Consider the following 26347-nt stretch of genomic DNA (forward strand, 5'->3'; position numbering starts at 1 on the left):
AAGTGAGCAACAAACCCACAGGAGGGCTCCAGTCTACTCCTAGTTAGTATTTATTTCAGCACCTGTTTTGTGCGATTTTTCATTAGCCTCTACCTGTTGCACTGTGGTGACTTGTTGGCCATTATTTGATTTCTCTATGAAAAAAAAAGATTTGTTATAGAAATCAGCATACTATTTTTTTAAATCTGGAGAGAAGATGTTATGGAGACTGGAAACATGATCAGGTGTCAAATGAAAATGTATAAATGCATTGCTGCACCTGTTAGATGTGCGACACTCATTCCATATTTGCTGGCAATATCGAAGAATTCTTTTTGTTCGTGTAAACTCTAATTTCTATCAACGTGTCATGGGTTTTTAAAATTTCATTACAAATGTCTCAGTGTTGGTTAACTAATTTTTGCCAGGACCATTATTGATTAAGGAAATAAATTCAGCAGCCATTTGAGAAAAAAAAAAAGAATTGGTGTTTGATGTTGGATATTGCCCTCCCTGCATGGAATTGTTTTCATTCCCAATGAAAAAACTAACCAGCAATTTCACTTTATCTGAATATTCACACTGGTCCCTGAGGGATAAGATAGACACCTAACGATATATTAATTGGAATGAAGAATGGGTGCTTGTTATACCATCTCTCTTTCCTGGAACCATGGACTCATGATCTCTTGATAAGAAGCATGGCAGGTAAAAGTCTGACAAAGATTAGAATGTCACAAGATTGATCCCAAAGACATAGGTGAACAGCTTCTGTTGGAAGGTAAAATAATCATATAACAGATCGGCTTTAGTTTGGCTTTACATATATTCCTACTGATTCACCTCGGGCTGTATATTGTAAAGTAATAGCAGAAAAGTAGTAATAGTGACAAAAGTGTGTTTTACAAAATTCATGTCTTAAATAATACTACCAAAAATTATCCCTCACAAATAACAGTTCAAAATGGCTAGTCCACCACTGACCCACAATAGGCTGTCAATGTTTGATATTGCCCTCTGCCCAGTAGATAAACAAAATTGTTTTCCTTGTCAATCAAAAAACAATCCAGCATTTTCACTTTTGCCTGATATTGACATTCTAATTCCATGTCAAGTAGTCAAGAATTAACCTAAGCTACATTTAACCTGTCTAGCACTCTTAATTTGTCAGGGAGCTGCAGTGACTCTACAGCAAATATCCTTGTTTTATTTCTGTTTGGGCCTTGATCTGAATTCACCTCTCAGAAGACTGTGGACCTATGGCCCAGACATCAAGAGAAAACATAATGTTCTGCCATTAACTATGTTTAGTAACATTGGGCAAAAGTACACAATGATTCCTCCTTGGCTCTTGAGCTTGCCAAGTGTGTCTGGTTAAAATTGCCAGAAACTTAGGACCACATCATGGGGAGAAAGTTAAGATCAGTGACTGAAGGTAGCCATGTGCATTCAAAGAAATTTACAGGTACAAGAGCACCTGGGATTCTTCCAATTTTATGACTTGCTACCCTTAGTACAACACGAAAGTTATTTGTGGTATTTTATGAACAAAGACAGTTTCTGTTCCTTAAACAAACTGATGCTTACAACTTAATTTATATTGTTGAATATTTACCAATTTTAAGAAAAAGATATGAAACTGAGATGTTCTCACTTGGAAAACATATAAGAAACTTCATCACTATTCCAGGTGGTCTGTAAGTAGAGGTCTACATGTATATTACAGCTTTACTCTGTGTGTACTCTACACATTCACCAAATTATACAATTAGGATCAGGTAATTTCTGGTGCTGCCATTTTTTGACAGTTGCCTATTTCCAAGAAGAGGACTATGGTCTTTGTTTCTTTGTTTTGTTCATTTATTTTATTAGTTACTATCATCATCATTATTATAAACATTATTATTATTATTTTACATTTATTTATTTGTTAATTTTATGTCTCCTGTGCTGAAAACCCCCACCCCAATCTTTCCTCACAAAGTCTTTTTCCTTCTCTGAGCCAGTTATGGGCCCCTGGTTTATCCTACTACCTTGGCACCTCAACTCTGTTCAGGGTTAGACCATCTTCTCCCCTAAGGCCAGTTGAGGAGGAGTTTCACGTCAAGAGCTTGCAGATAGCCCTGATCCACATGTTGGGGGACACACATGGAGACTAAGCTTTACGTTTGGTATAAATGTGCAGTAAGTCATGGTACAGCTTCTGTAGGTTTTTTAGATGGTAATGCAGCCTTTGGTAGCCCCTAGTGGTCCTGAGTAGTTGATTCTGTAGCTCTTCCTATGGAGTTCCTATCTCTTTAGGGTGTGGAATCCTTCCCCCATTTCCTCCTTACAAGTCCCTGATTGATCCATAAAATCCAATGATTGGCTATGGCTCTTCATATCCTATTCCAGTCAGCTGCTGGATGGAGCCTCTCAGAGGGCACTTATGATAGGCTCCTGCCTGGATATTCCATGTAGGAGCTGGTTTCCTTTAGGCAGAGAGAGCTTTGAGCTGGGAAGTGGAGTGGAGATCTATGATTGCAAGGAGTGGTGTAGTCTAGAAGCCAGGAGAGGCAATTTGAACAGAGGTAGGTTTACTTCATTGCTATAGCAACTAGGACTCTGCTTCATTGATTCTAGTCTTAGGGAAGAAAAAAAATAAGATGCTGCATATATAGGTTCCACTTTTGAGCCAAGATTCTGGAGCCATGGCAGTTGGGGAATCTTTTGGGGAAGTACACTCTCAACCAATGATTCTCAGCCTGCCTAATCCTGTAACATTAATATATTTTCTCATGGCTTTGTGACTCTTAACCATTACTTCATTTTGCTTCTCTTCATAATTCAAAGTTTGCTCCTGATGTGATTATAAAGAAAAATGGATGGAATATCTGATATGGAAAATATATGTGACCCTGTAATGATTATGACCCACAAGTTGAGAATCACTGGTCTAAACTGCTAATTTTAAACAAAAATGTTTTTCAAGTACTTTCTACAATGTATAATGACCATTACTATTTTTGTTTTATTTTCAATAAAAAAAAGGATTTTATTATTACCATCGATGGAAGCTTACTAACCTTGGATTTTTATGAAAATTGGCTTAGCATCCCAGATGAAGGAACTCTGGCTGGAAAAATTAATGCCATTCAAAGGTAATGATACAGTAAACACTTGGGGAACTGCACCAATATAGAAGCAATGCTTTTGTAAGGTACATAGGCTTGTGTTTATAGGATTATAAGCTGGAATGATGTTCTATGCCAAGAGGTTTCCTTAACTTAACCAGAACTTTGAGCTCCCATTGCAACCCAGGAGCCCTGCATCTCTGTCTTGCTGTAGCGAAGCTTTTATGATTGCATTTTGTAGGGTCACTAGTGTGCTTTCTGCTCCTTATGTTCTAGAGTGTCACAAGTGTGTTACATGGATTCATACTACATTAGATATTAAATGTGTCTCCACTCCATGATGGATGGAAAGATAGTTTGCTGTCTAATAACACTGGATGTTTTCATACACAGAACACACATGGTCTTCAAAAATCTTCATTCATTCTAATATCAGGGCATTGAGTAGAGTCATGAGTGTGATTTTGCTCCTTATGTTCTAGATTGTTATAAGGGTGTGTCATCGATTCATAATACATTAGATATTAAATGTGTCCCCATGGTGGCAAGAAAGATGGCTTGCTGTTTGATAACACTGGATGTTTTCACACACAGAACATACATGGTTTGCAACAATATTCACTCATTCTGTTACCAGGGATCCTGACATGTTCCTCTGGCTTCCATAGGTAGCAGTCATACATCTAGTACACTGAAATTCCTAAATAATTTGAAAAATGTTTTTTCCATGATTCTGTACAGAAAAGTGATTCGCAGAAAATAGTTTATGTAATATTCTAGGTATATATTCTTACTTCTTTTGAATTCTGATTATACTATAAGTTGGTCTACAAAACATATACCCTATTTGTTCTTTGTAGTTAGATTTCTAACTTATTATTTTCAAGATGGTCTAACCTAATATTCTCCTTTTTCTTTGTTTAGCCTTTTGCAACAGATCCCAGAACCAAACTTTATACTATTAAAACATCTCATATGTCTATTAGTAATAATAAAAGATTCTTCTATGAATAATTTAGACAGTTACATGTTGTCTCTGCGCATAGCTCCACATGTACTGTGGGGTCAGACTTCGAGAGATTCATTATGTGGGAGTGACGTTTTAAGAAATGTAAGGGGATCTGAAATTTGCCTTTGGGAACAAAAGTCTAATTTTTATCATTCAGTAATTGGGAATACTTTACAAAGATGATTTCTCTAACAGGAAACCCTAGGATTGCATTCTTATGGAGTGGAGTAGAATATGTATTGATCTATATCAGGAAGATTTGGGAAGGGAGATTTTTAATGTAGTTTAAAGTAAGTTAATCGTTTCTTTCTACTGTTCTTTCCTTCTTTATTCTTAAATATTGATTTAGATATTGACGTTTTAGCCAATAATAATCTGTAATCCAAGAAGACTAGAGTGAAATTTTAAAAGATCCGGATTACCTAGGTTTTGTTTGTTTTTTCCATTGTAGCCCTACTTTTGGAGTTTAGAACAGTTGTGTTTCACAGTGGTGAGACCATGATATTACTAAATATTCACATCATGTGAATTGCTGGTCATATTAAAGCATATTGCAAATATATATGTATATATATATGTATGTGTGTATACATATATGTGTGTGAGTGTGTGTCTGAGGGTGAGTTTGTTTGTGTACATATACGTGTAATGTGTACTTGTACATGTGCATCTATTTGTATATGTATATGTATATACATATGTAATGATGAATAATTGGTGTATATTATTTTGTATTCTTTCCATTATTTTAGCACTAACCTATTTCAGGTAGAGTTTTATGATCCTCAGGTATACTGTAGCTGTTAATTTTATTATAAACACACATACATCAATATCCTTCACTAATTTATTTACTTTATATCCTGATTGCAGTCCCTTCCTCCAAGTCCCATCTTTGCAACCTGTTTTCCCCTCCATTCTTCTTTATCTCAGTAGTGTAGATCTTCCATTGACACCAACCCACTCTCATACATCAATTCACAACAGGAATAAGTGAATCACCTTCCCCTGAAGCCATACAAAGCAGCCCAGATAAAAGAAAGCAATCCAGTTGTAGACTACAAAGTCAGAGCCAGTCTGCATACAAACTGGTAGGGGACATACCTGAAGATCAAGCTGCATATCTCCTACATATATATAGGGGCCCTAGATCCTGCTGCTGGAGCATATGATGGGGGAGATCCTGCAGATTCAAAGCTGAAGGATCACAATGACTAAAGGCTACAGCAAGATACCAGGATATAGAAGGAGAGGCATCTCCAGGAGATTCCAGTATTGAGAGTATAGAAAAACACAGAGAGCTTAAACCAGACTTATTTCATTATACATTTGCAAGAAAATCTGTTTGGACAAGAGGGTATAATGTGTGACCACTTATGGCACAACACATCTCACACACTGTATTTTTAATTTTTTAAATTTTAGTTTGATTTTTTAAAATTAAATTTAAATTTTTATTTAATTTTAATTTTTAAAATTTAGTGAGGGGGGATTGTTTCCAAGGGATATATGGAAGGATTGAAAAATGAAATGAGAGTTACTTGGTAGCATGATTAGAAATTTCAGAGAATTAATAAAGGACACATATTTTGAAAAGGAAAAAAATAAAGAAAATATAAATATGGCAGAAAGCAAGGTACATGTTAACTAGTAGCTCCCAGGTATTAGGTCCACTGGAAAGAAGATATCATGATGTTACTCACAATGGAGGATAATAGCCCAAGGGATAGTTTGAATAAGATTCTTGCTCAGGACTGGACTTGGCTTGAACTAGAAACGTAGGTTTTTTAGTTAGTTTCTAATTACCAAGGTACTGGAAACCTAAAATCCAAGACTATATCAAACTGCATGTTTAGTCCAAATGAAACAATAAAATGTATTTTTAGTCTTAATAACTATTAAAGATTCTTCCTTTATGGACAGTTCTTTTCAAATATATTCTTTTGTATGGTCAGGTATGAAAACAAAGAAGCAAAACTATCCTGTACAATCTGCATGTAAAATAAGACTATCCTGCGCAGGACTGCTCAAAAATAAACTTAGGTGCATGCTGAGAAGAAACATATGTGATGAATAGAGTTTGCTTAACCTAAGTCATCATCTCAGGAGAGAAGTAACTTACCAGTGTTGTTCAATTTAGGAAGTGCCATAATTTTCTACAATTGCTGTGACAAAACACTGATGAAAAGCAACTAATGGAAGACAGGTTACACTCCACAATATACTTGCAGTTACCAGTTAAATACTGAGAAATGTCAGAGCCAAAAATAAAACAGGGAGGCAAGAAGTGAGGCAGAAGCCTAGTAGGAGCACTGCCTCCTGCCTTGTATCTCATATCTTTCTTTTTCTGACCAATAACTCAAGGATGGCACCATCCTGGAGATCTGGGCCCTACAAATTCCAAGGTTAATCAGGACAATATCCCTTAGGCTTCACTATACAATAGGTCCATCTGATGGAGGCATTTTCTCAATTAAGACTCCCTCTTCTCACCAACTTCTCTCAGTCACATTTCTATTGCCTTAATAAAACATCAGGATTTAAAAGACCAAGCAAAGAGTGCACATGGGGGAACCATGGCTCCAGCTGGATATGTAGCAGAGGATTGTCTTATTTGGCATCACTAGGAGGGGAGCCGCTTAGTCCTGAGGGGCTTGATGGCCTAGGGTAGGGAAATGCTAGGTTGTTGAGGCAGGAGTGTGTGGTCAAGTGAGAGAAAACTGCAATAGAGGCAGGGGAGGAGATATAGGATTTGTGGAAGGGATCTGTGAAGGGGGATAACATTTGAAATGTAAATGAATGAAATAAACAATAAAAAATAAAACAACATGACCAGGGAAACGTATTGAAGTAGGTGGTTATTTGGGACCTACAAATGCTGAGCGAGTATAGCACTTTGGTGTCATGACAGAGGAGCACGACTACAGAAAAGAAGAAAAAACAAACAGGAAGCTGAGACCTGATGGTTCTTATCTTGGGAAGCAAAAATGTAGCAGAGAAAGTACATTGAAAATGGGCACCTACCTTTTGTAATTACAAATTCTAAGCCGTCGCACTCTTTACCAGGCAGACCAAGGCACCAGGAAGTTGTGAACGAGAGGGTATTGCGATGCCTGGAACTAGAGAGGCATCCCATTCAAAACATCACAATAAACAGCTACCCCCACCCACACACAAAAAATTAACACACAACAGTCATTAATTTGGTACACTCACAGTTTTTTGCAGCATATCAGTTCTGAAATGTTGCTTTGGTTAAGTAGTTCTGTTCTTTGCAATATGCATGAAATTTTAACAAGTTGTGTAAAGATGCAAAAGACTTAGAGTCTCCATTTCAGAGACTTCATTTCATGGATTCTTATCTGTAATTTTCCTCCTGGTATTTTTTTTCATTTTTAAATTTGTTTTGCAAACTATGTGAAATGACAATCTTGTTTTTGCCTTGTGGTGTTACAGAAGTCTCTTATACAAATCATGATTGACAACTATGATCAAATATTTGGAAATGATGATATATTTAGTAAACACATTGACAAAAGTTCTGAAGACTTAAAGACATACAAAGAATCAATAAATTATTCTGGAAAATCTCCTATTATGACAAAAGCCATAGCTGGACACAACTGGAAAACCAATGATATTGATGAAAAATTTAATATTTCATATGCTGCACTGCAGGAAGAAGGTCCTACAGGTAAGACAAGATTTATTTATTCATCAAATGAATGGAATCATTTGATCAAATCATTTCATGATGTCATAAATTTGTGTATACCAGAGAAGCTTTGGGACACAAAATGATTATTACAGTATGGGAAATGTTTTTAAACATCATATATATATATATATATATTTATTTATATACACACACATATATATACTCATATACTGAAATACATCTGGATACATTCAGGTATGTATGACACATTCTTTATTTAGAGAATCCACCAATATTGTCTGCTATATTTTCCCCCCTTTCTTCCCATGGTCCTTAAGTTAGAGAATTCCTTGCATATGAAATTATTATGTTTGATAAGATCATTTAGAAACAATGACTTGATTTAAAAATTGATTAAACATTCTGCAAGATTAATCCCTGCACCACTGTCAACATGCTTTGGTTTCGTAGCACAAAAATACTGTTTGTTTAATTTACTATGAGAAACAATATTTGTCAAAATCTTATCATTGGTAAAAATATTTGCACAGGATCCACTACAAAACCTATGAGAGGTATGATAAAGAGGTGAAATTCACCTGATTATCAGGTGGTAGCACACAAATTCAAATACATTTTTAACTGAACTAATTCTTTCTATAGCGTTAAAAAATATACCCAAATATTACCCTTATTTTAAGTGATGTGAATCTATCATCTGAGAATATTTGTCTGATGATGACATTTTATGTTTCATTTAGCAGGACAAAACAGAGCAGCTACCACATATAAGTGGTAGTGGATGAATTAAGAAGGTCTAAGGGCATCGTATTTTAATGTTCCCTTCTACCTCCCATTTAGTCATATTAGAAGAATTATTCCAAGATCCTATGTTAGTTTTATATTTCACCGTATTAGTTACAAATAATTTTCACTCATTGTACTTATTTTATGCTGCATATTTCATATTGTTTGCTATTATAACAAATGTTATTAAATTGGGTTATTGCTTACACTCCAATGTGCCTTGTTCATGGTCCTACACAGTCTTTGGAAAAATTTTCAGTCTCTGCCTCTACAGCCCAGTTATATTACTAGTTTTCCCACCTCAGTTACCAATGTGTGGCCAGAAGCTAATGACACTGAATAATCCCTCAGAATTCTGCATAGAATCACATGCCATAGAAAGTTAAAAATAAAATTCCATTAACAATCAAAATTAATCATCACACAGGATGAACGTAGAGGTGGATCATGGTTTTAAAATATAAAAAATGACCTGAAAAGATAATCCAGTGTCTAAAGCAATTGAGATTTAGACTTTGTAACATGAATTCGGGTCATCAAAACATACATTAAAAAGCAAACAAAACTAGGCATTGCAGCACAATCATCTCTAAACGAGAAGTTTCTACCTGAATAATAATGGCAGTCAGAGACAGTAACAGAAGCTTATTGGACAGATATTTCTGACATATTGTTCAGTAATGATCAAAAGAGCCCCCCCCCCAAAAAAAAGAGACAGAGAGAAAGACAAATACTAGAGGCTCCTCATATGTTAATAAGCTCAAAGCTCTAATTAAGCTCTAAATATATATCACCAGTGTTGTGATCTGCACGTGCTTTACACACACACACACACACACACACACGCATGCATTACGTACACTGATGAATGCACAGAAGCACACAGCATATTGTTATATCTCGCTTCATCACCTGAGGCCTCAACATGAAATATTCTTTATTCATGGTTTGTCTATCTCAAAAGTGTCTGTAATACAAATTTTAGAAATGGAAATCTTAGAGAAAACCTCCAGTAAAGAAATTGATAATTTCCATATTTACTGTTCTTGGTCTTTCCTGAACTCCCGTTACTATAAGTTTACAATGTTTTCATTTATTACTAGTATTTTAAATTTTTATCAAAAATTGAATTATAGCACTGTAGCCTGACTTTTCTCCCTTAAGGCGATCACAGTCACTGCACTTTCATACTCATTCAAATATTGCTTTGTACATGTTTATATATATATATATATATATATATATGTTTATATCTTTACAAATATGAATACTACTTGAGATCATTCTGTTCTGTTTGTGAATATGGTTTCCATGATATACAGTGTGTATTAGATAATCCATATGCAGGTCATTTCTGGAAAAATTAATATTCTGTCAGTCATAATTAGCTGCCTATAACTTTTGACAAGTGAAATTTTGACCATTGCCTTAACACTGCATTGACGTTGCTATTATTGTGATTTTGCACCTATTTTTATGAGAGGCAATTTCAAAACAGACTTTCAAGTATGCTGGGTCTTACAGTATTTGTAAGCCCTTTTCTACAATGGTCCCTCAGCTACAGAGCATTTAGCTCTAATGTACATGTAATCACTGGTGCTGGATTTTTCATAATGCAATTATCTCTTCATTATGTCCAAGTTTTTGTTTTCTGTAATGGTTTCCATTTTCTATACAAAGAGGCTTCTTCGATGTAGGATGATGGCCCCACTTCTTGGTACATATCAGACTAATATGTAAATGCTTTTAAAAACGTCGCTAATTTATTAAATTAATGTCATCAATTTTAAAGTTTATGACCAAACTATCTACATAAATCAGACTAGATTTCTAGCTCCAGCCATGATTTCAATCCTGGTGAGAGAAATTCTACCAATTGTTAAAGTATTTCCTGTGGCTTTCCCCCAAAATATGATTTTGTCAGGTAGCACTTGGATTTCTCTCAAGGTTGGTGGCTTGAGTGCCAGTTGCCAAATAAATCTTACAAGGAATCTCAAATCTACCTGGATATGTCCTAGAAGCCTCTAGGTTTAAGTCAAAGTTCTAAGGTAGATAAAACAGTAGGCAAGTTGACACGTTAGGGAAGCAATTGATAGTTGTACCCACCTGTAATACCTATAAAGTACAATGATAACCAGTATGGCAAATTAGCAGAATAGGTTCAATAAGTGACACTAACAGCTCAATTCAAAACAACTGTTCTTTGATTAGACTTAAATGTATTTTCTTTACCATAGAATTGAACATGGTTCTGGGTCTTTCATTTGGTTTCTCAGAAAAAAAAAGTTATTCCTAAGTATGCTTTTAAAGTTCAACATTTGGTATCTTGTTATTTCTCTTTAGGATCATCCGTGCAGGTCCTTTGACTTGTCCAAGTCACACATTTTCACTCCTCTCTGACAAGATAAATTCATTTTCCTAAAGTAATATGGTATAAATGTTATATAAATATACAATTCCTTCTTTTTGATTACTTTAGTTTTCTTCTTTCCACATCTACAATTAGCTTTAATTGACAATAGTCTAAAACATCAAAAGTTGAAATTTCTAGCAATAAGAATGCTTACCATATTGAGTTAATTGAGGAATATTTAACAGTGAGTGCCTTATGTCTGCAAGGATGATAATGATTCTATCTCCTAGAATTTCCTTATACTGTGTGCTGCCCCTCATCAAGTTATTTATGAAAAATTATGGTACCAATGGCTTCCTTTGCTGATCTTTGGTCATACTCAATTTACTCTTGTTTCATACAGCATATGTAAACAATTAAGATAATATTAAGACGGCATGTGACCAAGGGGACATATATTAGAAATGAAGAATTCAAAGTATGTCTTTCTGAAAATCATATGATAGTAAACATAAGTGAGCCTAAATATAACATAAGAATAATCAGATATCTTGTAAATTCTTTCAAAAGTAGCAACATACAAAATTAACACACAAAGTGAGTACTCCTTCTTTGTAAAAATCACTGAATTACTGAAAAGTAAATCAATGAAAACATGTCATTAACAGTAACTTTTAAAAGTATTAAGTTTCTTGGGAAAATTCTAACCGAGAAATAAAAGGCTTTTATGATTAAAAAGGCAAAGCCAAAAACAAAAGAAAAAAATGAAAAAAAAATTCAACCCAAAACAAAACAAAATGTCTTATAAATTGAACAGATATCAGATAATGGAAAGATTCCCACATGTTCATGAATCAGTGAGATTTAAACAGTAAAAATTCTAGATCATCCTGTAGTAACATTTTGATTCTATCCTTTGAGAGCTTGATAAAATCTATAACACTCTTGATGTTATTAGGAGAAACAATATTGTAGAAGTGATTTTTTTAACCTTCTTTCCTCCCAGTCTTCTGCCATATTCCCTTGACCTCACCCGTAAAGCCTAACCAACATCACTTCCTAAACATTAACTGAACAAGGCAACACCAATGAACATGGAAAACTAAATGGGCCCTGAAACGTAGACAAAGAAATATAGGCAATTGCATCGTAAAATGAGTATGCGATTTTATCTAAAACAAGTGTATTTTTTGGATGCAGGAGATAGATGAAACCTGCTTTCTGACCCAAACTGTATAGTATTGGTGTGAGACAGTTAATGCTTAGAGTTATTAATGAGCAGTATTTATTGGTCTTTGTTATTTTTTTGTTGAGACATATTTTCCCCCTCTTTTTTGAATGACTACAGGGTTATTTATCATTTCTGTCCTCTTGTGTATATGTACGTTATCTTCAGCCTGCTGTTTGCATTTTGTAGACCAAGATTGATGATGAGAAATGGCTTAGTGGTGCTTAAACTATGTAATGTTTCTCCTCTTTTGTTGATATGAATGATGCTTTTGCTCAGTAATAAAGTCTAGGCTAGTATCTGTATTCTTTGAAAGCATAAAGAACGTTGATGCAGGCCCACTATATTTTAGAATATCCTTTGAAGATTCAGATATTAGTCTAATGTAGTTACCGTTGTGTGACTTTGTCTTTTTCATTCATAGCTTTTTGTATTTTTATTTCTGTGTTCAGTTAGCCTTTGACTATTATGTGTCTACTTGATGTTTTCTATGCTTCTAGTACTTTAACACATATCTCTTTTTGATTTGGTGTGATAAATGCAAAGGATATACAAGGTTAAAGAGAGTTCAGTTTCAAAAATGATTTCCCTTCATCTTATATGCAGAAAAACAGAAAGGATATATATATATGCCAAGCCACCAGTATATTCTGATCCAACACCACCAAGAAAGAAATGCTTATTTGGCAAAAATCTTACAAGCATTTATGTCGACACAAAGCTGCCTGCTCCAATACATTTGAGTATCATTTTGGCTTTCTGTAGCACCTTTGTTCTCAGTAAGCTATTTAATCAAACTGAGGAATGTTTAGATAACCGATCTATGAGAGTAAGATCATTTTAAAACACAAATAAGTTCTACCGTATTTTGAATAATGTAATTGAAAGAAAAAGAGAAGAAATACCATTCCCAGGTTTTGCACTGACTGCATCAAAGATTCAAACCCACCAACATGTTGGAGGAAATAATTCTATGAAAGTGCCCCACTAATTACCCAACTGTAAAGTCTTGCAGCTTCTTTATGACTCCACATTTCTCTGGAATCTCCCTTAATATCATTGCCTCTGAAATTACTCAATACTTAAAAATATCTGTAGGCTTTTCTTATAAATTATCAATGAATTAGATGAGCACACTGTTTTTTTTATATATTAACATCATTTATACTAGTGGACTATATTTAAATGCCATCTAACATGGCTTAATCTATTTTAAATGAGTTACTAAACTTCTTTGTAAACATATCTTTAGTATCCAACATCTCTTTTAGCACTATAGCTGTGATAGGAATTTATGCTGTTTGTGAACAAATCTATCCTGTCAGTCACATGAGCATTACTGCCAATTTCTTAGGTATTTTAGAGCAGAATTTTCTGGTAAACTTGTTTGTATTCGTGTAATCAAATTAAAGTGGTGTAAACCTATGCATGGTAGTCATGTTTACAGAGTAAATTATGGAAGAATGATAGAAATATGCTTGGGTTTTTGTGAAAGCATCTGTAGACATAGTTGAAAATAAGAAGTCACAGAATAAGGATATAAAAGTCTCAGAAATATGGTGAAAAAATATTTCTTCAAAACACAAAAGTTAGGATTCATAATACAGGCCAGGACAAACGGTAAGTAAAATAGTGAGTTTATCGCTGGAAGGGAAATGTCCCAATATTTACTTAAGATGCCAGGCTTGAGAAAGATATTGATAGAAGGAAACACAAAGTAGTAGAGGACCATTCACCAAAATGCTTTAGGGAACAGAGGTCCAAGAAAACCATGAAGTTACAAATTGGGGAAAAAATGAATTTAGGGAAGAAAATGTATTTGGAAGCTAAAACAGAAAAAAGTTCAATGACTACTTTATTCCTCTCAGTTATAGCTGTGCAGCCAAAACTATCCTTGCTCAGATTCACAATAAAAGACATATTTGTGCTTCAGGTGTGGATCTCTAATACTACATCCTTATCCCACACAGGACATGCTATCCATAATTGCAGGGAAAGGACGAGAATCAGATCACATATTCGAAAGTCTACCTGAAAATTCACACTGGTGCCTCAGAGAGAGGAATGACAGTGAACAACTCATTGAATGGATTAAAGAATGTGTGCTTGTAATAGCATCTGTCTTGAAGGTAAGGAAGGTTTTCATGTCACCAACATTAATCATCCCTCTAGAGATGCATATGTGCTTTCTGTCCTTAAGAATACATGATGATAACTGTTTCCTAGAACTATGGACACGTGACCTCTTGATAAGAGGCATGGCAGGTAAAAGTCTGACAAACCCAAAGATTCATCATAAAGACACAGGTGAAGAGCTTCTGTTGGAAGTTAACATCCTCATATATGAGATGGACTTTAGTTGGTCATTACAAATATTCCCACTGATTTTACCTCTGAACATACCCTGTGAATTAATAGCTGAACAAGTTATAATGGTGGCAAAATGTGCTTTATCAAACGAATGTATTAAATAATACTTACCAAAAAATATCCTTCACAAATTGACAAGTCCAACACTCACCTACAATAGGCTATCGATGTTGAATATTACCCTCTGTCTTGTATATACAAGAAATCGTTTTCCTTCTCAATCAAAAAATAGTCCAGCACTCTCACTTTCACCAGATATTGCCATCCTAATTCCATGTCAAATATTCAAGTATTAGCCTAACCTACTTTTAACTTGTCTAACACACTAACACTCCTAACTTGCCAGGGAGCTGCAGTGACTCTAGAGCAAATATCATTGTTTTATTTTTACTTGGGCCATGATCTGATTTCACCTTTCAGAAGTCTGTGGAGCTATGGCCCAGACATAAATAGTAAAAATAATGCTCTGGGATTAACTATGCTTACTAACATTAGGCAAAGGTACTGAATGATCCTTCCTTGGCCTTTGAGCTTGCCAAGTGTGTCTGATTCTCATTGCCAGAAACTTAAGACCTTACTGAAGTTAGCCGTGTGTATTCAAAGCAATACATGTACAAGGGCACCTATGATTCTTCCATTTTATGGCTTGCTATCCTTAGTACAACATCAAAGTTCATTGTTGTATTTCATGCAAAAGACAGCTTCTGTTCTTCAAACAATCTGATGCTTACAACTAAATTTAAATAGTTGAATATTTACAAATTTTAAGAAAAAGACATGAAACTGTGAGATCTTCTCACATGGAAAATAAGTAAGCTTCACCACTATTCCTGCTGTGTCTGTAAGCAAGGTGTACGTGTATACCACAGGTTTATGCTGTGTGAGCCTAAAGTACAGATTCAACAATTATACAGTCAGGATGACTTAATTTTGGGTGCTGCCATTTTTTAATACTTGCCTATTCCAAGAAGAGGACTTTGGTTTTGGTTTGATTGTTTTGGTGGATTTTTAAACCATCATCATCATCATTATCATCATCATCCTCTTCATCATTTTACATTTATTTGTTTGTTCATTTTATGTCTTGTATGCTGCCCCCTACCTATTCTGCCCTCACCGAGTCTCTCTCGTTCCCTGAGCTGAATTGGGACCCTTGGGTTGTCCTCCTACCCAGGCACATCAACTCTCTTCAGGTTTAGCACATCTTCTCCCCCTAAGGCCAGGTGGGGACAGGTTTTCACAGTCAACAGCTTACAGATAGCCCCTGTTCCACATGTTGGGGGACCCACAAGGAGACTAAGCTTTACATTTGCTAGAAATTGTGCTGTATGTAATGCTGCAGCTTCTGCAGGATTTTTAGATGTTAATTCAGCTCCCAATGGTGGTGCTTAGTTGATTCTGTAGCTCTTCCTGTGGAATTCCTATCTCCTCCAGGTCATGGAATCTCTCCCCCATTTCTTCCATACAAGTCCTTGATTGGTCCATAAGATCCAATGACTGGCTGTGGCTCTATATAGCCTATTTCAGTCAGCTGCTGGGTGGAGCCTCTCGGAGGGCAGTTATGATAGGTTCCTGTCTGGATATTCCATATAGCATCTGGCGTTTTTCAAAGCAGAGAGAGCTTTGGGTTGCGAAGTTGAGTGCAGATCTATGATTGCAAGTCATAGTGTGGACTGGAAGTCAGGAGAGGCAATTTGAACAGACCATAGGTTTATTTCATTGCTATAGCAACTAGGGCACTGCTTCATTGATTCTAGTCTTAGGGAAGAAAACACAAGATCCTGCATATAGGTTCCACATTTGATCCAAGATTCTGGGGAGATAGAAGTTTGGGAGTCTTTTATGTTATATGCTTTCAACCAATGATTCTCAGCCATGCTAATACTGTAACACTAATATATTTCCTTATGGTTTGGTGATTACTAACCATTACATCATTTTGCTGCTTTCTCACAATTAAAATTTTGCTATTGGTAAGAATTATAAAGAAAAATGGAGAGAATATCTGACATGGAAGATATATGATATGTGAACCCCTAATGGATTATGACTCCCAAGTTGAGAATCACTGGTCTAAACTGCTAATTTTAAACAAAAATGCTTTTCATATTCTTTCTAAAATGTACATTGACCATTACTTTTTTATTTTCATTTTAAAAAAGGACTTCATTGCAAACATTGAAGGAAGTTTACTTACTTCTGACTTACAAGAGAATTGGCTTAACGTCCCAGATGAAGGAACTCTGGTTGGAAAAATTAATGCCATCCAAAGGTAATGATACAGAAAGCACTTGCAGAACTGTACCAATGTAGAAGCAGTGTTTTTGTAAGGTACATAGGCTTGTGTTTACAGAATTATAAGCTGGAGTGATGTCCCATGCCAAGAGGTTTCCTTAGCAATGACACGTATTGTCACTTTTTAAACATGTTCATTTCTCAAACTAGAATGTTGAACCATGTCTGTAATCACACCTGTAATAACTGTCACAGTTTAGAAGACAGCCTATGCAACACCTTGTGTGCAGGTCAGCCTAGAGTGTGTGAAGCAAACTAAAAGAAAGAGGTGTGTATAACACCTGTGGATTATTTGCATCCTAGTATTATTACCATGTTACTGTGAATATACCACATGCTAAATATATGTCATTGATTACAACATGAAGCTATTATGAATACTTCTTTCTCAAATATAACTACCTCGAACAGTTTAGGTCAGGTATAACTTTGACTTCTTTGAATCTTTATTCTGTGCAATACTCCAGAGAATGATTTTGTGTGTAACAGGAGCATTGAGCTCCACATGCTACCAAGGTGCCATGCATCTCTGTCTTGCTGTAGCGAAGCTTTTATAATCGCATTGTGTAGGGTCACTAGAGTGCTTTCTGCTCCTTATGTTCTAGAGTGTCACAAGAATGTTACATGGATTTATACTACATTAGATATTAAATGTGTCTCCACTCCATGGTGCTTGGGAAGATGGATTGATGTTTAATAACACTAGATGTTTTCATACACAGAACACACATAGTCTGCAACAATCTCATTCATTCTAATACCAATATCCCAACAGCTTCTTCTGGCTTCTGTAGGTAGCAGTCAAATATCTATTACATAGAAAATCATTCATACTTTTAAAATGTTCCCATGATTTTATACAGTAAAATGATTCGCAGAAAATATTTTTTGTAGTACTCTAGCTGTATATTATACTTCTTTTGAATTCTGGTTATACTATGACTTGGTCTACAAAACATTTGCCCTGTTTTCTTCATAGTTAGTTTTGTAACTAACATTAGTTTTCAGACGGTCTAAAATAAAATTATCCCCTTTCTTTGTTTAGACCTCTACTGAAGATTCCTCAAGCAAACTTTATCTTTCTAAAGAATCTCATTTGGTAATAGCAATAATGAGACTCATCCACGAATAATTTAGACACTAACAGGTTATCTATCCAGATAGTTCCTTATGTTTTGTGGGATTAGACTACAAAGGACGCATGGTTTGGGAGTGATGTATCAAGAAAGGTAAGGGGATCTGACTTTTGCCTTTGGGAACAAAATTCTCATTGTAATGCAGGAAGTAGGAAAACTTTGGAAAGATCATTTCTGTAAAAGGAAACCCTAGGATTCCATTCTTCTGGAGTGGAGTGGAATATATATCGATCTGTTTCAGGAAGATTTGGGAAGAAAGATGGTTAATGTAGTTTAAAATAAGTGAATCATTTCAGTCTTTCTTTTGTTCTTTCTTCATAGATATTGATTTTGGCCAACAGTATGCATCACATATAATGGTAGTCAAAGAAGACTAGAGTGAAGTTTAAAAAAAATCCTGAGGGCTCGGGATTTAGCTCAGTGGTAGAGCGCTTACCTAGGAAGCACAAGGCCCTGGGTTCGGTTCCCAGCTCTGAAAAAAAGAACCAAAAAAAAAAAATCCTGTTTATCCAGGTTTTGCTTGTTTTTTTTTATTCCGGCCCTATTTTTGGAGTATATAATACTTGTGTTTTATATTATTAAATATTCATATCAAGTGAATTAATGGTCATACAAAAGTACATTTCATATATATATTTGATATGTGTGTGTGCCTATTTGTGTGTGTGTGTGTGTGTGTGTGTATGTATATGACAAAATGGTGTATATTATTTTGTATACTTTCAATTGCTTTACCACTAATGTATTCAGGTGCAGTTTTAGGTTCCTCAGTTCTTAAGGACCACAACCAGATACACTCAAACTAATAGAAGAAAAAGTGAGGAAGCATCTCGAACACATGGGCACTGGAGAAAATTTCCTGAACAAAACACCAATGGCTTATGATCTAAGACCCAGAATCGACAAATGGGATCTCATAAAACTGCAAAGCGTCTGTAAGGCAAAGGACACTGTGGCTAGGACAAAACGGCAACCAACAGATTGGGAAAAGATCTTTACCAATCCTACAACAGATAGAGGGCTTATATCTAAAATATACAAAGAACTCAAGAAGTTAGACCACAGGGAGACAAATAACCCTATTAAAAAATGGGGTTGAGAGCTAAACAAAGAATTCACAGATGAGGAATGCAGAATGGCTGAGAAACACCTAAAGAAATGTTCAACATCTTTAGTCATAAGGGAAATGCAAATCAAAACAACCTTGAGATTTCACCTCATACCAGTGAGAATAACTAAGATAAAAAACTCAGGTGCCAGCAAATGGTGGGTGAGGATGTGAAGAAAGAGGAACACTCCTCCATTGTTGGGGTTGCAGACTGGTACAACTATTCTGGAAATCAGTCTGGAGGTTCCTCAGAATATTGGACATTAAACTACCTAAAGACCCAGCTATACCCCTCTTGGTCATATACCCAAAAGATGCCCCAACATATAAAAAAGACACATGCCACACTATGTTCATAGCAGCCTTATTTATAATAGCCAGAAACTGGAAAGAACCCATATGCCCTTCAACAGAGGAATGGATACAGAAATTGTGGTACATCTACACAATGGAATATTACTCAGCTATCAAAAGCAATGACTTTATGAAATTCATAGGCAAATGGAGGGAACTGGAAAATATCATCCTGTGTGAGGTAATCCAATCACATAAAAACACACATGGTATGCACTGACTGATAAGTGGCTATTAGCCCAAAAGCTTGAATTACCCTAGATGCACAGAACACATGAAACTCAAGACGGATGATCAAAATGTGAAATCTTCACTCCTTTAAAAGGGGAACAAGAATACCCTTGGGAGGGAATAGGGAGGCAAAGTTTAGAACAGAGGCAGAAAGAACATCCATTCAGAGCCTGCCCCACATGTGGCCCATACATATACAGCCACTCAATTAGATAAGATGGATGGAGCAAAGAAGTGCAGGCTTACAGGAAACGGATGTAGATCTCTCCTGAGACACACAGCCAGAATACAGCAAATACATAGGCGAATTCCAGCAGCAAACCACTGAACTGAGAAGGGGACTCCCAATGAAGGAATCAGAGAAAGGACTGGAAGAGCTTGAAGGGGCTAGAGACCCCATATGAACAACAATGCCAACCAACCAGAGCTTCCAGGGATTAAGCCAGTACCCAAAGACTATACATGGATTGACCCTGGGCTCCAACCTCATAGGTAGCAATGAATAGCCTAGTAAGAGCACCAGTGGAAGGGGAAGCCGTTGGTCCTGCTAAGACTGAACCCCCAGTGAACGTGACTGTTGGGGGGAGGACCATAATGGAGGGAGGATGGGGGAGGGGAACATCTATATAGAAAGGGAGGAGGAGGGGCCAGGGGGATTTTGGCCCAGAAACCTGAAAGGGAATAACTATCGATTAAGCTGCACATCTGCTACATATATGTTGGGGGCCTAGATCCTGCTGGTGGAGCATATGAAGGGGGAGGTCCTGCAGATTCAAAGGTGAAGGATCACAATGATTTAAAAGCTACAGCAAGATACCAGGACATAGAAGGAGAGGCATGTATGGGAGGCTCCGGTATTGATGGTGTAGCAAAATCTAGAGGGCTTGAAGCAGGTCAGTGACTTCTTTCAATGTACATTTGCAAGTAAACCTGTTTGGACAAAAGGGTATAATTTGTGACATAGTACAGTGACATAGTGAGCACACCACATCTCACAGACTGCATTTTTTAAAAGGATTTTAATTTTTTGTTTGATTTTAATTTACCTTTAAAACTTTATTTAATTTTAATTTTTGAAGTTTTGCGAGGGAGGATTGTTATCAAGAGATAATTGGAAGGATTGAAAAATAAAATGAGAGTTACTTGTGAGCATGATGATAAATTTAAAGAGATCAAAAACAAACATATATTTTGAAAAGGATAAAAAGCAACAAAAAAGTAAAAAATGAAAGAAAGCAGGGAACATTTTAACTAGTAGTTTCCACTTCCAGTTAAGTCCACAGGAAGGACGAATTAGTGATGTCACACACATGAATAGTATTCTCACCCAGGACTCAACTTGGCTTGGACAGAAACCTACCTTTTATAAGTAATTTCTTATTACCAAGCTCCTGGAAGCCTAAAATCCAAGCCTGTATCAAAGCGCATGTCCAAATGAAGCAACAAAATTCATTTTTCACTCTTAATAACTACTAGTGATTCTTCTGTTATGGGCAGTTCTTTTCAAATCAAATACATTCTTTTGTATGGTCAAGCATGAAAACAAACAAGCAAAACTATTCTGTGCAGTCTGCATATAAAATATGGCTATCTTGTGCAGGACTGCTCAAACATAAACTTAGCTGCATGCTGGTAAGAAATATGTGATGAGTAGAGTTGACTTAACCTAAGCCATCATCTCAGAAGAAAAGTAACTTATCAGTGTTGCTCACTTTAAGAAGTGTTATAATTTCCTATGATTGCTCTGACAAAACACTGATAAAAAGCAACTTATGGAAGACAGGTTACACTCCATGATATACTTGCAGTTACCAGTTAACTCCTGAGAAATATCAGGGCCTAAACTGAAGCAGGGCAGGAACCTGCATTCAAGAACTGAAGTACAAGCTGAGTAGGAGTTCTGCCTCTTGCCTTGTACCTCATACCTTTCATTTTCTGATGAATAGCTCAAAGGTGGCAACATCCTAGAGATCTGGGCCTTACAAATTCCAAGGTTAATCAGGACAATATCCCTTAGACTTCTCTATACATTAGGTCAATCTGATGGAGGCATTTTCTCCATTAAACTCCCTTTTCTCACCAACTTCTTTTCTCAGGCACATTTGTTTTGCCTTAATAAAACACCAGGATCTAAAACACTAAACAAAGATTGCACATGGGAGAACCCGTGGCTCCAGCTGAATATGTAGCAGAGGATGGCCTTATTTGGCATCACTAGGAGGGAAGCTGCTTAGTCCTAAGGAAGCTTGATGACCCAGGGTTAGGGAATGCTAGGGTGTTGAGGCCAGAGTGTATAGGTGAGGGAGGGAGCACTGTAATAGAGGCAGGGGGAGGAGATACAGGGTTTGTGGAGGTGAACTATGAAGGGGGATAACGTTTGAAATATAAATAAATAAAATAATCAATAAAAAAGAAAACAATATGACCAGGGAAACTCATTCAAGTAAGTGGTTCTTTGGGACTTAGAAATGCTGAGAGAGTATAGCACTTCAATGTCATGACAGAGGAACATGTCTGCAGAAAGGAAAAAAAAACCAGCAAGCTGAAACCTGATGTCTCTTGTCTTGGGAAGCAAAAATGTAGCAGAGAGAGTACATTGAAAATGGGCACCTGTATTTTGTAATTCCAAATTATAGGCAATGGCATACTTCTGTCAGGAGGGCCAAGGGACTTAAGCCACCAGAAAGTTGTCACAAAGAGGGTATTGCCATGCCTGGAACTAGAATGGCATCCCATTTAAAACATCTCAACAGAAACCCCCAATCCTTCTACCCCCTAAAAATGTCAACGAATGACAGTCATTAATTAGATTAACTCACAGTGTTTGGCAGCACATCAGGTTTGAAATGTTGCTTTGGTTTAGTAGTTCTTCTATTCTTTGCAGTATGCCTTAAATTTTGACAAGTTTTGGTAAAATCCAGAGAACTTAGAGTCTCCATTTCAGAAACTTCATATCATGCATTCCTATCTATGGAAACTGTTATTTTCCTCATAGTTTTGGATATCATTTTTAAATTTCAATTTTGTAAACCATGTGAAATGACAATCTTGTTTTGCCTTGTGTTGTTACAGATGTCCATTATACAAACCATGATCGACAACTATCATCAAATATTTGGAAATGATAATATATTTTATAAATGTATTTACAGAAGATCTGAGGATTTAAAGACTTGTGCAGATTCAATAAATTCTTCTGGCAAATCACCTATTATGAAAGAATTCCTAGCTGACCACAACAAGAAAACATGCAATAATGGTGAAAAATTAAAAATTTCATCCATTCCTCTGCAGGAGGAAGGTCCTACAGGTGAGCCAAGATTTATTTAGTCATCAAATGAATGGAAGGATGACATCATTCACTTATTTCATAAATTTGTAAATATGAGAGTAGTTTTGGGCACAAAATGATATTAGAGTATGGAAAAACTTTTTAACCAACACTAATTAAATTATACTTAAATTTATGCATATGTATATACAAACTTATATATGTATACATAAGTTATATGTATACACACAGACACACACACACACACACACAAATACTTAGGTACTATATATACCACATGTAAGTATGACAGACTCTATTCAGCCTATGTAAGAATCCCACAATATTGCCATTCTTCCTATGGTCTTTAAGTCATAGAGGATTCATGCATATAAAATTATTATTTTTGATAAGATCATTTAGAAACAATGTTTTAATTTATACCTCCATTAGAGATTCTGCATGTTTAAGTCCTGTACCACTGTCAACATGCTTTTTGATTTTAATGCAAAAATAATAATGTTTCTTTAATTTCCTACAAGAGACAATCTTGCCAAATGCTTAGCATTGGCATAAATATTGAAATTGCACAGGATCCACTATAAAACCTACGTGAAGAAAGATAAAGAGGCTAAAACGCACCTGATTAATATGGTAGTACCACTCAAATTCCTATACATTGATAACGCAAGTAATTATTTGTATAGAGTTAAGAAAATATACCGAAATATTACTCTTATCTGAAGTGAAGTGATTCTATCATCTGAGAATGTTTGTCTAACAATGACATTTCATGGTTCATTTAACAGGACAGAACAGAACAACTACCACATATAAGTGGTAGAAGATGACTGAAGACATTATAAGGTCATTCTATTTTAATGTTCCCTTCTACCTTCCACTTAATCATAGCAGAACAATAATTACAACATCCTGCTTCAGCATTCATATGCTATCATAATAAATGTTATAATAAATAAAAGTGTTATTGCTTACACTCCAATGTGCCTTGTTCATGATTCTCCATAGTCTTTGGAAAGTGACATTTTTCTGTCTCTGCCTCTACAGCCCAGTTATACTACTTGCTTTCCCACCTCAGTTTCTAAAGTGCAGCCAAAACTAATGACATTAAATAATCCCTCAGAATTGTGCCCAGAATTCTGTGCCATACAAAGTTCTAAATAAAATTCCATTACCAATCAAACTTAATCATCACACATGATGAAGTTAGAGATGGATCACGGTTGTTAGATTATACAAAATGACCTGAAAAGATCAGTGCTTAAGCAACTGAGATACAGGCTTTGTGACATGAATTTGGGCCATCGAAACATACTTTAGAACACAAACAAAAGTGAGTATTGTTGCACAAGCATCCCGAGACCAGAAGTTTCTACCTAGATGGAGGTGGGACTTGGAGACAGTAGTTAACAGAAGCTTATTGGCCAGATATTCCTGACATGTTGTTCAGCAATGATCAAAAGAGACCTTATGCCAAAAAAAAAAAAAACTGAGAAAGACCAATACTGGATGCTCTTTTCAAATGTAAATAAACATGCTTTACACACACACATGCACTCATACACACATATATTCATCCTTATACATTACAGACACTCAGAAATTACAGAAGCATACAGTATATTTGTTTTATCTCTCTGCATAACCTGAGACCTCAGCATGAAATATTCTTTGTTCATTGTCTATGTGGAAATAGTCTGTAATACAATTTTGAGATATGGAAATCTTAGAGAAAACCTCCAGTAATATAATTGATAATTTCCATATTTACTCTTTCTTGGTCCTTCCTGACCTCCCAATTATAATAAGTTCAAAATGTTTTCATTTATTACTATTATTATTTTAAATTTTTAAAATTTTTTTATTAGATATATTTCTTTACTTACATTTCAAAGGTTATTCCCCCTCCTGGTTTCCTGTCCATAAGCCCCCATTTCCTCCCCTTCCCCCCACACAGGTATTCCACCTATGCATTATTAAAAATTGAATTATAGCTCTATAGGCTGACTTTTCTCCCTTCAGTCACTGCAATCTCGACCTCATCAATATTGTTTCATATATGTGTTTATTTATGTATATTTGTATCCTAAAAATATGGATACAACTTGAGTCCATTTTCTTGTGTTTGTGATTTAGTTTCCATGGTGTTCAGTGTGTATTAGACAATCCCTATGCAGGTCATTTCTGTAAAAATTAACCTTCTGATGGTCATCTTTAGATTCCTATAACTTTTGACACATGAATTTTTTCCAGTTTTACTAGTGCATTGATATTACTAACATTGGGTTTTTGTACTCATTTTTATCACAGGAAATTTGAAAACAGACTTTCAAGTATGGTGGCTCTTAAAGTCTTTGTAATCCTTCTACAATGTTCCCTGAGCTGTAGAGATTTTCGCTATAATGTACATGTACTCACAGGTGCTGGGTTTTACACAAAGCACTTTGTGTCCAGTTTTTCTTTTCTGTAATGGTCTCCATTTTCTGTACAAAGAGGCTTCTTACATGAGGGATGATCGCCCCTCGTATTGGTAGGTATAATACTAATATTTAGAATCCTCTAAGAAGTGTGGCTGATTTAGTAAATTAACGTGATAAATTTTAAGGTTTATGACATCACTAGTTCCATAAATCTGACTAGATTTCTTGCACCAGCCATGATTTCATTCATTTTGAGCGAAATTCTTCCAACTGTTAAAGTATTTCATGTGACTTTTTCAAGTATATAGATGCTTTAGGTAGCACTTGGATTTCTGTCAAAGTTGGCAACTTAAGTGCCTGTTCCTAAATAAATCTTACAGGGATGTCTCAGCAATCAACTACTTGTAGATGGATATGTCTTAGAAGGCTCTATCTATACGTCAATGTTCTAAGGTAGATAAAATAGTAGGCAGGTTGACATGTTGGGGAAGCAAATGATAGTTTTACTCACCTGCAACACCTATGAAATATGACAATAACCACTATGGCCAAGATATCAGAATAGGTGCAATAAGTGACACTAACAGCTCAGTTGTAAACAACTGCCCTTTGATTAGACTTAAGTAAATTTTTTTTACCATAGAATTGAACATAGTTCTGGGTCTTCATTTGGTTTCTCAGAAACCTAAGGACCGTTTTAAAATTCAACATATTATGTCTTATTATTTCTCTTTAGGATTATCAGTGCAAGTCCTTTGACTTGTCCAAGTCATACATTTTCACTCCTCTCTGACAAGGTAAATTCATTGTCATAGTATAATGTAAATTAAATTAAATATAAATATTTAATTCCTTCATTTTTGACTACTTGATTTTTCTTCTTTCCACATCTGCAATTAGCCTTAATTGACTATAGTCTGAAACATTAAAAGTTGAAATTTGTAGTAATAAGAGAATGCTTACCATACTGAGTTAAGTGAAGAATATTTAGCAA

The 26347-nt window shown here is 35.6% G+C and overlaps 2 pseudogenes across 1 annotated transcript in view; both read left to right on the top strand.

Annotated features, from left to right (window-relative positions):
• Nid2-ps16 (nidogen 2, pseudogene 15) overlaps window positions 1–26347 on the top strand; it is a 1080338-nt pseudogene that overhangs the window by 586426 nt on the left and 467565 nt on the right.
• On the top strand, window positions 518–26112 carry LOC147995354 (uncharacterized; annotated as a pseudogene).

The sequence above is a fragment of the Rattus norvegicus genome, chromosome 3, assembly GCF_021556685.1.
Source record: "Rattus norvegicus strain SHRSP/BbbUtx chromosome 3, alternate assembly SHRSP_T2T, whole genome shotgun sequence".
Classification (NCBI taxonomy): domain Eukaryota; kingdom Metazoa; phylum Chordata; class Mammalia; order Rodentia; family Muridae; genus Rattus; species Rattus norvegicus.